This window comes from Drosophila takahashii, chromosome 3L (genome assembly GCF_030179915.1).
Source record: "Drosophila takahashii strain IR98-3 E-12201 chromosome 3L, DtakHiC1v2, whole genome shotgun sequence".
Lineage (NCBI taxonomy): Eukaryota > Metazoa > Arthropoda > Insecta > Diptera > Drosophilidae > Drosophila > Drosophila takahashii.
The window spans coordinates 20,542,904-20,555,417 of NC_091680.1; positions in this window are offsets into that span (position 1 = coordinate 20,542,904).

Sequence of the window (12,514 nt, forward strand, 5' to 3'; positions counted from 1 at the left end):
GGTTGGGGTTGGAGTTGCTGTTGCCTTTGGGGCTGGGACATGAGGCATCGTCGAAGCTGTCGACGGGAAATATGCTTCGCACCTGTTCAATAGTGGCTACCAAGTAGACCCAAGGAGTTCTCCTTGCGGCCTGTGCCTCCGAGTGCAAACCCAAATGCAAACGCAAATTTACGACACGCAACTTGTTCTGAACTGCGGGTGAGTTGAACTCGTGTTCTGCGTCAGCCCCACGAAAGACATGCCAACTGTCCTCCGGAGTGCAGCGCGGAAAATTAACAGCACCTGCGTCGCGACGGCTTCTGCAACTGTGGCAGTCTGGAGTCGAGTCGGGATCCTTGGCCCGACCTTCTATATCGAGTAATCCGCTCTAACTGCTAATTGAAAATCACAAAGTGATGTGAAATTTAAGTTAAGAGTGGGGAATGATTATATGGCAAATGACGAGGCAATTGAATCGGGGTTAAGTAAGAGGCAAAATATTTAATCAATTTTATTAATTTAAAAACACTGTGTTACAAAATCCTTTTTATGCATCACCGCTTTATAAATATTGTATTTTTACGCTATGGTTTTTGTTGATATTACATTTTTAAGAATTTAAATTTGTATGTCAAGTTATCATACAATCGATAAGCATTGCACAAATATTTTTTAGAGGGAAATTCAGTAGTTTTTAGTGGATTTTACTACCTTTATTTTCTTTTTAATACCAAAATCCCAATTATTCCAAATTATAAAAAAAATGTAACATTTCCTGAGTTAACGAACGACATAAAATTCCTGAAATCAAATTATAACTAGGTCCTTGGCATTTTTAATCCGAATACGTAATATTGCAATAAATGAATGTCAGGGTAAATAAGGCGAGCGGAACGAGGGATCGGCGTCGGGCATAATGGTCGGCCATTATTCCAGCGGAATCCTCAAATTGTCGTTGCGCTTTACCAGCAGATACGAGTATTTGCAGCTACATTCACAACAAATTCGGGTCTGCCTACCCTCCGCAGTATTCATTATGCCATACCCTAAATACACCCCACCCCTTCGATCATTATGGTCGCGCCGCGGGGAGCGGGAATTTATAGAGCGGGAATACTTTTGAATTTGAAACCGCCACCGGGGTGGGAAGATATGGCGTGGGGTGGTGGCTTCGGTGGGGGTTGTTCCGCCCAAGCCAATTTGTATGTAACTCAATTTATGTACTTACAAAATATTCGTTGTCATTACCGAGATCTGGATGTGTATATAGGGAGTACAGTAAACAAAGCCCGATTTGTGCTAAGTAGAATACTCTGTAACTGAAAACGGCTGCAATGGCAGTAGATTTGTCACCATTTTGAATAACGAACTATATTTTTCAATCTGCTTTGATATTTTTGATTTATAAAGTTACATATATTGTGGATTATTTTAACTGTTAAGTAATAACTTTTGAAAATGTCGTTTATCTACCATTCGCCTAAATGTAAAGGATCCGAATTAAAAAATCCCAATATTTAAGATATAGAATTTTTAAATTAGTATTCGTATCTAATCAATTCCTTCTATATTTTCCTTCATAAACGTTAATAAACCCAATAGTGTTGTATCCAATAAACTCGCCCTGGGCTTCTGTTGCTGCGAAATGGAAGCGAACATCACCGAGAATCCGAATATCCTGTATATCCTGTGGCAGTTGCACAAGGCAAATGAATAAAATCCATTCAGAATCTGCAGCACTCATTCCTGTTTGCTCCGATTTGAGCCCCGTAATGCGTTCCGGATTTGGAAATGCGATTGGCTTCGTCACGTCAACGACTCGACTCGACTGCCGCAGGACAGGCGTTCTCATTGTCGACGTTAGTTAACAGTGCTGTTCAATTTTTCCGCACTAATTAGATTAAAGGAGGCACATGGATGCTGGCGAGATGAATCCGAATCCACCGAAAAAATCAAGGAAATGCACAGAGGCGAGCGGAGGGACAAAAGGCAAATCGTGAGTTGTTCGGAATTCCTGTATCGGCAGCCGGCGATAAAAAGGTCAAAACAACTGCCAAATACTTTAATCCTATTAAGGACATAATTCAACTATAGCAGAGACACATGTTGCCGGCGCAGACGACAGGAAGGATAAAGAGCTGTGAGATTGTCCTTTTTGCGCCGTCTACACGATTGAGAAAGGCTGTAAAAAAAGAGGGCAGAAAATAAACCCGATACCAGACGACAAACCCATTTTAATGGAACAAAAATAAATGATAATAAATGTTAAAAGTTAGAAGTATTTAATTGATTTGTTTTAGATGATGGAAATTAATTTTTAGGTTAGTTGCCTAAAATGTTTTCTTTAATTCTTTTAAAGAAATTCATTATTTATTTGCATGTTATATAAAGAGGTCCTTTATATAAATTCCCCGCAATTTTCCCAGCTGGATTATAGAGATTGATCAAAAACCTGCAGCTCGGAATAATTCCTTAATGCCGTGATTATCGGGGACAGTCAAAGTGTCAGCCCACGTTGTTCACAGCGATCGCACAAGATTAAAAATTTTGCTCATTTCATGGGTTTTTACCTCGGCCCGGACAATATCCGAGTTTTTCCCATTTTTCCGCAAAATCCTCGCCCTTTGTGTCCCCGTTCATTTTCATTTTCATTTCCAGTCGTCCATTATTTGCCGTCGCCTGTCACCGTCACTTCCCTTTTGTCCGACATTGTTTGTTTTCATCCGTTTAATAATTGCAATGTTGCTAGTGATGTCTCTTTTGCAGCCCGGCCCATTCTAATTTCCATCTGCCGGGGACGAGGATGCGAGTCCTAGGTGATGGACCACACCGCCGGACAGTTTGTTTTGCCGATTGTCTGCAGTTAATGCGAAATCCGCTTACGTTTGCCCATATTTGCGCACTCGCCGAGTTAATACTTAAATTTGCAACTTTTTAATTATTGTAAGCGGATTTCCTTTCGGGAGACTTGTTCGCCTGGAAAGCAGAATGCACCTCGTCCTTTTCACTTGTCCGCGGGATTTCATTCGCCCTTTCAGCACCTGACGTTTTCTGTTTGTTTATTCACACAAAGATGGAATGACAGCTAATTTATACTACTTTCTACAAACCTTTAAGCAGCTAATTTAATTGAAATAAAAAATATTCTCTGCCAGGAAAATCTTTGACAACCAACTTCCTCTTCCTTTTGGCCAATTGAAAATTCTTTCCTTGGAGCAGCAGCAGTCGCAGAATAATATGTAATAAGCATAGATAATGGCTTATTGTTAGAAACTTTTTTAATATAAATATGCACACATGCAGATGTACCGCATCCTGCGGATCCCGACAGGCTGGTTGTCTCTGAAAGACTGCGTTATTGTTAATCATTAAACAAAAAGTGAGACGAGACAAAAATACTCTGGCCGCAGCATAATTAAACCCGGCGCTGCCTCCTGAAATTAAAATAGAAAAGCGCCAAAAAGTTGGCTGACAAAAAAAGGCGAAGGAAAATAAAATAAAATATTATATATGTGCTCGCATGGCATGGAAAGGAACCAAAGAGAAGGAGCGCACAGTACATTGTGATAAGGACTGCGGCGAAATCTGAACAAAACCGAAAATATTTTAATGACAAAACCAAATGTTCGCAAACAAAGCGAGCATGCATCCAAGTCCCAATCCCGAATGCCGAATCCTGAATACCGAATACCAGAAACCAAAAACAGAGCAGCCACCACCGAACCGAACCAGAGGCCACAGCAACCCATTATGTGCTCGCCCGTAATTATTTGCATAAAAATATATGCAAAGGTCTAAACAAAACAGTTTAGCAATCAATTATGAAAACACGTTAAATAGCTAAGTGCGAGGCCGAATGTGAGTGTGCGAAGAGCGGTATGGGATGGTATGGTATGGTATTGTATGGTGTGGTATGGGATCTCCAAACATGAGCATCTGATACAGAGGCTGCTCCGTGGAATGGCTTTCGGTCTGTCGGCCTGGCTCTCTGGGGTTTTCGAAGGGCTTTGCGCACTTGAAGGCAAGACAATCGGCAGATGCCATTGTCGCCAACGAGGCGTTGGTTTAAATACACGAATATTTACTCGGGGTCGCCGAGCAAACCCAACCCACCAATGCGGCGATTCACACTTACGCACATTAACACGACTTCTAAAGTACAGTGTGTACTCTGCGGCAACACACGGCACACAGTATAGCTGTAGCGCGATAAGTGAAGGCAAATAGCCGAGGTGATAAAAGTCTGTTTGCCAGGCCAAACAAAAGTAACGCCTCATGAGAATGGCCAGCGGTGGGCACTTTACCCAAAGCAAAGCCCTCGCCAATCAGGTCTCGGTTTCATTAAAACTTCATTAAACACGGGAGTTTGTCACGTTGACCTTTTTTGTTTGACGAACTGTGTGTACTCATTTGGAATCAAACTCTGCCACTTTCCTAACACAACATTTACCAATAATGTGATTTCGAAGTTACTAAACAAATCAAACATTCGAATACCTTCTCTGTTTCAGTTTGTTATCTCGGCTAGAGAATGCCTTTGGGATACTATATATTACAAAATAAATATGCTTTTTATATATATTTTTTTTTTTCATTTATGAAAATGGGAAAAAGTAAGATAACCAATTCCTCAATCTAAAAAATGTTAAACGATCCACAAAGGTTGTAAAGATGTAAATGGAATTTAAAATTGGAAAATGCTTTTTCCAAACCTCACCTTGCATCCTATTAGTCTTGATTAAGAAGGTACCCAAATAATTATTAATCAATTTACCAGAAAAACCCTCTTTTTTCCTGACACATAACTCACTCAACCAAACTCGAAATAAAGTATACTTGAGAAGTAGAAAGTCCATTGTGCATCGAACTCTCGAAACTGTGAATTACTTTTCCGTATGAAATTCACATTAGATGGGCTCGCGAGTGCTTTTCTTCTATGGTATTTCCATTTCGCGCAGAGGCCAATCAAAAACCCTACCACGATTTATGGGTCTACATAAATTCAGGGAATATTGTATGTCGCTGCTACCCACCGCAGTTAATCCGATTATGAAACGCAGCGTTTGGTGGGTCCGCTGGCGATGACTGTGGCGATTGTGATGTGAACGATAATAATATCCCACATTATTTTGCATTGCAGATTGGTAGGCCCAAAACACCTGGCTAGATGGCTAGAATGTTTTTAAGATTTCGACCTAGCCGAAACCGCAAAGCCAAATCGGCAGAAGTCATCGTGTACGAGAAGTGTTAAGTGAAATGGGCTTTAAAACTTGGGCATTAAACGACAAGAGTTCCAGGACCACCCAGTAATAAACTCCAGAACGTCCACTCAGCAGTCGACGGCGGAGAATCCTCGGCTCAAGTTGAGTTGTTATGCTTCAGTTGAGTGTTGGCAAATATTTAACGTAGTATAAATATCTCTCTCGGCATCCCCTCGCCCCTCATCCCCCCAAATGCCCAGACTCCCCATCTTTTGGCATTGTTATCTGCCCACTTTCGGGGGTGGAAAGCCCTCGGCCTGTGTATAACACAGAAAAAATCTAATTTTCCAACTTTTTACGACATTCGCTTGCCAGTTCTGCGGCAATTTCATAAATATTTTCCGCTTCTTTGCGTTTGCATACTTTGTATGCAAAAAAACATGCCATCATCAGAACATTATCCCGCCGCGTGTAAATGAAATTCTCCTTGTCTGCCCGAGTTCCTCTTGGCTTTCCCCGCCCCCTCAACTTATCCACCTCCTCCGCCGGCCTGCAAAAGCGGGAAAACGACTGCGATTGTGGTAACAGAAGCGAAAATGGGGGAGCATCGCGAGCAAGTCGAGGGTTGTTGACTTATATCATTTATCATAAGGAATTAGGTTCAAGCTTGTTATTAATATTAGACCGGGTACTGGGTACTGGCTGCTGGGTTCCCCGTACTCCTTGGGCGAAAAACTCCCTGGTCGGCGTGAAGCCGTTAACGTGCGAGAGCGTTAATAAAGTTCATAAAATAAACAAAGTCCGCAGTCAACATGTGAAATTAAAATCTTTGCGCTGTCAATTGGCGTTGCAAAGAGCTCCAGCTCTCCGGCAGTCTATTAAAAAGTAAATCTTCCACTTTATCGCCCGGCGAGTGCGGAACTCCGACAGATCCCATTAAGCTATTCATTTTTATTGGTTTATGAAAGACGATATTGACAATCTGGCGTAATTGTTGCGTTGGTTAATTGAAGTATCCAAATGATAAGAAATTGGAGTTACATGCAGAAGAGAATATTTCATATCTTGGGGCAATCAAATGGATCTACTTAGATAAGATTGGGGATAATTTAAACTATAAATTTCTTTAGGATCCACTTAAAGTTAAACATGCTAAGGAGATAACGAGACTTACTTAGGATTATTTATCAGGTGGTTTTTTAATATAAATATTTGTTGATTCTATTTTAAAGAGGTAAAAATCATATTCAAATGTGAGATCATGTTATGTTTAAATTTATTTTAAGAAATTGCTTGATTGACATCTTTTACTAGTAGAAATCATAAGGGAAAATAAAATATTCAAATACATTCTCGAAAAATTGTCATTACCTTGTGTATTGTATTGGTTTAACATTGGATAAAACCTAATCAAAACTTATTGGATCAGAAATCTCTTTTAAAGACTTCTAAAAATTTTTTCATAAATAAATTTCAAGGCGTTAACAATTAGATTGTGTCGTGTAGGAATTAAAGTCTCATAAAGCTTATAAGGGTAAGAAAATTAAATAAACTGTGCAAACTTGTTTACTTTTACCTTGATTTAATGGTGGGGCAAACCAAACTAGCTGTCACTACGAAATAAAATCGATGAAAACAAAAAGTTTTGATGGGTACAAAATACTACCTAGACGTGCTACCAATTTTCCGTGTTGCGTAATGTCCGAGTGGTTGAGGAGCCGACAACTGCACGGCATGCGATGACAATGCAGCAGAGCCCCTCACGAATCCGCATTCCGCATCCTCTCGAGATGGCACAGTCGCATCCCTCGGATACCCGCCATCCTTCGGAGGTCCTCAGGCAGCTCCTGCATGGCGGAAAAAGCTGAAAAAGCAGCGGTACGTGTGCAACCCCCTTGAGCGAGTATATAGCCGGCTGCTTCCCCTAGGAGCGGCCTTACTTTTTCCTTTTTTCCGCTTTCCGTTTTCCATGCCATGCCATTCCATTCCATTCCATTTTCGCTGACCGTAAGCCACGCCCTGTGCATGTTGAAGCGAGTGCAACAACACGAACAACTGTTAGATACGAGCGAAAAAGTCGAATGAAAAGAGCCAAGATAAACACTTAAGCCTAACAAAAAACGATAAAACCGCCAGGAGGAAAAGTTGCCAAAGGTAACAATCTATGGTAGAATGTTTTATGGCCAAAAGCAGTGGGGTTCGGTGGGGTTTGGTGGGGAGGGGGCCCAGCACACATGTCCAATATTCTCTTAACGCGATAAAAATGAAGTAGCAACATTGAAATCTGGCCAAGAGGGAGCGAGAGGGGTGCTGGCCATTTTTTCGGGAGGTGGCAACAGACGGCCGAAAAAACACAGAAACATCAGTTACATTTTGTTCGGTCTCGTTCTCGTTCTCTCTCTCGCTCTGCCCCTCCTGGGATATAGATATTTCTGTGTATCCATGGGTCCAACCCACCCCCCTCGAACCACTTTCTCCCAGAAATCCCGCCCCCTCCCTAAAACTTTTTCGGGACCTGCACGCGCCCATGAACGAATAAAAAGATAGCGTGGTTAAACGCGCTTATTTCGGTTTATGATTAAATTTATTACGTGTACATCCAACCACAGCCCAGCCAAAAATAACAAAACAAAAGTGAAGAAAATGGGTTTTTGGGCCGGGGGAAAAAGTTTCTTGTTTTTTGTGGTGCCCTTTTAAATTTAATTACGTTTTGCGGCCCCCCAAAAAAGAATCTAAAAGTTAGATCTAATTGGTCATTCTACTAAGCTTAACCCTTATTATTTTTGATGAGCGCTCTTTCTAATTAGGTTGGCGAAATTGATTTCAACGAGCAGAATTCCCAAGTGGCAATAGTCCTTCTCGTTCTGGCCCAGAGCCGAGCGAGTGTCGCCGTGCAAAAGTATCTTTTTATCTGGCTGCCTGTGTGTTTCTACGATTGCCAGCAGGGATGTGGCTGCAGCTGTAGCCGTGGCCAAAGCTATAGCTTCGTAGGATGTATCTGTATCTGTGGATGTGCCAATCGAACCCCGAACTGGCGCTAGCTCCGGCGCTCGTGCTCGCTCGCTCTGCTCCTGGGGAACGGAAAAAAAGCAACCGGGGAAAACAAAAAAGCTGGAAAAAATCGTAGAGCCACCACCCCCCGAAGAAGATACTTCTCCCAGTCGTCCTCTCTCTCTGTCGTGTCTTCGGTTCTCGTACCTTTCGGACTTTTTCGTCGCTGGTGCCTCGTTTATTTATGATTATCTGTGTACAACTTGTTCCATGTTCATCGCATGTCGATGATGGCTGTATGCTGTATTCTGTTTGCCGTATGCCGTATAGAGAGCATCAGTATCTATCTGGTTTGTTTGCTACACTCCGAGCATTAAACCCTGCCCCGGGGTGCATACAGGTACGACTGCAGATGCACACCTCCCCCTCCACAGATACACAGGCACTCGTGGCTGAGTGTCTGAGACCCGCATTTACCAACTACGGTCCTCGGTCTCCAGTCTGCAAGTCCAGCGATTCGGATTTACAGATAGAGAAGAGCACTTTTGTCTTCCACACGGCTGGTCGTTCATTAATGGCTGGTTGGTCGGTTAGCTGGTTGGCTGCATCTTGGCCCACTTGCCACTTGCAACATCTCGGATTGCAGCCGTGTAATCGTCAAGACGGCAGGCGCTTCCCGTTGCTCCTCCCCCAGCATGAAAATATGTTCTTCATATTCTTTTAAAACTTTATATATTTATAAATACTGTCTTTTTAAAATCTGTTTTTGTTTTTTTTTACCAATTTATCAATTTTGTCAGCTTATAACAAAAACGATTTGAAATTTAAGTTTTAATAAGGTTTTCTATTCTTCAAAACTAGAAATTAAATAATTTTAAAAATTTGTTTTATTTTTTTTTTACTACCAAAGTTTAATAATTTAAGTATTTATTAAATGTTAAACCTTGTCATCTTTAAAGTTTTCAGCAAGAACGACTCTATACTTTCTTTCTTTTTAAATTGTAGTAAGACTTAAGATTTTTAAAGACAAATTCTGTAAACTGCGATTTAGTGTAAAAGACTTTAGTTCCTCAAATCCTGTTGCTTTATATAATCGATTTTTATTTACAAATAATTGAAACTGTTTTCAAAAAAATTACTTAAAAATTGGTTAACATAAAACTTACAATAATATTTACAAAAGAATATTATTTACAAATCTTTGACAAAATGTTAACTTTAAGTCAAGGTCATTTTTTTATAAATTGCATTTAATTTTAAACCAATTTTTTTTAAATTTTCCAACCATATTTTCTTAATAGCTTAATATCCATCACCACAAAATTAATCAAAGTTCGTTCATTTACTATTAAAGTCCAGAACAAATGTCTGAAGCCTTCCGACCCCTAACCTTCTCTACTTTCCTTCAATAAGAATCCTCAATTTCGGTACTTATTACAAGTTTTCACTGCTCTTCAATAAACCTCCTCGAAGAAAATCAATCAAAAACATTGTATAAAGAGGCAAAATCCAGCCGTCGCACAGGCACAGGCATAACCGCAGGCTCAAGGGAACTCCCGAGATAAGTCCTCCGGGAAACCGGGCGGGGGGAGGGGATATCTGAAGGCAATAAAATCCCCACCGAAGGCTGAAAACGAATCAATACTCGAATGCTCCTTGGGAAGGCCCGACCCGACCGCAACTATACGCCCCAAAAGCCCGGCGAGTCAAAGCGATTACACCGGAGCGGAGCACACAAACACCTTTTCATTTGTATCTATTAGATTAAAATTCATGTCGACGTTTGTAGACGCGTACTCGTACGCGTACGCACTCCGCACCGCAACACGCGCTTGCAGATACAAAGATACATAGGTACGAAAAATGGTGTGCTTGGCTTGGCGCTCTCGACTCACAATCATCATTGGTCTGGTCGGGTCGTTTCTGCTGCTCCTCAGCTCTCCAAGAGCTATCTGCAAACAAGAAGAGATACACTGACGGGGGGGAGGGGTCTTCGCTACGTATCCCCAAGATACGAAGCCCAACGAAGCGAGGCGAAGCCATCAATACAAGCCGTACGACTACAGATACAACTGCTACATGAGCGACACACAGATACTCGTACTCTGTGGCAACAAGCGAAGTACAAAGGATACAAATATATCTCGTGTTCGAAATATAAAAATCGTTAAACAAAGACTGGCGTTGTTTCTGGATTTGGATCGACTGCGACTAACGACTACCGGGGAGGAGTGTAGTGGGGGGTTTCGGGGAGTTTGCTTTGGCATCATCTTGCCCTCCCGCTTTTGCTTGCGGCCATTTGGGGCAACTTTTCCCCTGCAATCTGTCTCACTCTTTCTCGGCACTCTTAGCGCCAGTAAGCCCGCCTCGAAAAAGGTTGCTACTGCTAGCTGGCCAATGCCACCCCCCCTTCGCTCCCCTCACCGCCTTTTCCGTCCCCCCGTTATCCACCATTTTTCCCCGCCCATGGGAGAAGTCGCTGCTGCGGTTGCCAATGTTGTTGCAGTTGTTGCCGCTGTGTTTCTGCACAGAAGGCGACGGCAATTTTGTAGGCGCGCCAATGGGTTAACGTGATCTGAATTTGTTGCTCGCGAGCCAATTAATGTCGCTCTGAATTAAAAAGAAGATACTGATGGCAGATACAGATATGGATCGTAAAAGTCACTTAAAGTGGGTTAACCAGGAAACACCATTTTCTTTTTCTTATCAAGTATTTACCAAAAGACTTGAATTTACCTTTTTTATTTCAATTTAAACATTTGAGATCCGAAAAAGTCTTAGCTTATTACAAAAAAAAATAAAAAATTTGTGTCTTTAATAAAATTTCTTGAAAAATAGTGATTTACCATTAATCAAATTGTATAACATTAAACCAATGAAATTTTTGGAATTTGTTTTTGTGATTGAAAAACGTTTTTTTTGTATTTCAATTTAAAAACAGAAGATTCAAAAAAGTTTTAGGTTTCGACAAAATAGATTTTGAAGAAAATGTTAATACACCTTATAAAAACAAAAAGTTTTCTTTCTTTAATACAATTTTATCAAAAATAGTTATTTATTGTTAAAACAAATTTTATAACGTTATACCAATGTTTTTTTGTAATTTGTTTTTGTGATTAAAAAACGTATTTAAGATGGTTAATTATGAAGCTAGATATTTACTGACCTATTTTAAATTTAAACCACAAAATAAATTGAAAAACTTTAAATTTAAAAATAACAAGAGAGAACGCTATAGTCGGGTTGGTGTCCCGACTATCTAATACCCGTCACTCAGCTAAAGGGAGTGCGAACGCTGTGTCGGGTTGGTGTCCCGACTAATAATCGTAACTCAGCTAAAGGGAGTGCGAGGGAGATAGATATATGTTGACAATTTATAAAGCGTATAACTTTTTAATGAATGGTCCGATTTGAAAAATGTCTTCTACATTTCGATAGGTATAAATATACACAACAAAATTGCATTTATACTTCTCGGAAATCTTTAAAGATGTGGGCGCAGGACCTATTTTAAAATCGTTAGTGGGCGATTGTGGGCGTTAGAGGGGGCGTGGCGCTCGGCTAAAATAAACTTGCGCTGCGTAGGAAGCCAAAGAATATGTGTGGGAAATCTCAACCTTCTAGCTTTTGTAGTTTCTGAGATCTCAGCGTTCATACAGACGGACAGACAGACAGACGGACAGACGGACAGACGGACAGACGGACAGACGGACAGACGGACATGGCTAGATCGACTCGGCTAGTGACCCTGATCAAGAATATATATACTTTATGGGGTCGGAAACGCTTCCTTCTAGCTGTTACATACTTTTGCACGAATCTAGTATACCCTTTTACTCTACGAGTAACGGGTATAAAAATATTAAAATGAAAGCACACACTTTTTTCTTCTGTGGAGATAAATATAGAATTTCCTCTTAAGGAAAACCATATCTTAACCTCATGTTAGTGACCTTAATACGGTGGTTGGTTACACTTTTATTTTGGCACTGTCAATCCATTAATTTTCATGAAAACGTACAAGCCATCGTCCCCGTGGACAAGGAAACCCCTAATAAATGACTATCGAAAAACTAATCGTTAATGTCGGGGCAATGGAAAAGGATAAAGCTCCTGGTGACTTCATTTAAATGTTGTAAGAATTTGTTTACTGCGTGTGCGACACCGAGCTCAGGTGGGCGGTAAAAAAAAAAAGGGAAAAGAGGAAACGAGGGGGAGTGGCGGGGGATAACCACCGATTGCCATTGCCGGGAACGACAAAGTAGCTTTCGAATGTACTCAGTACTCAGTACTCGGTAGATACATATGTAGCACATAAACGCCATCCCGCTCTAACAGCTGCC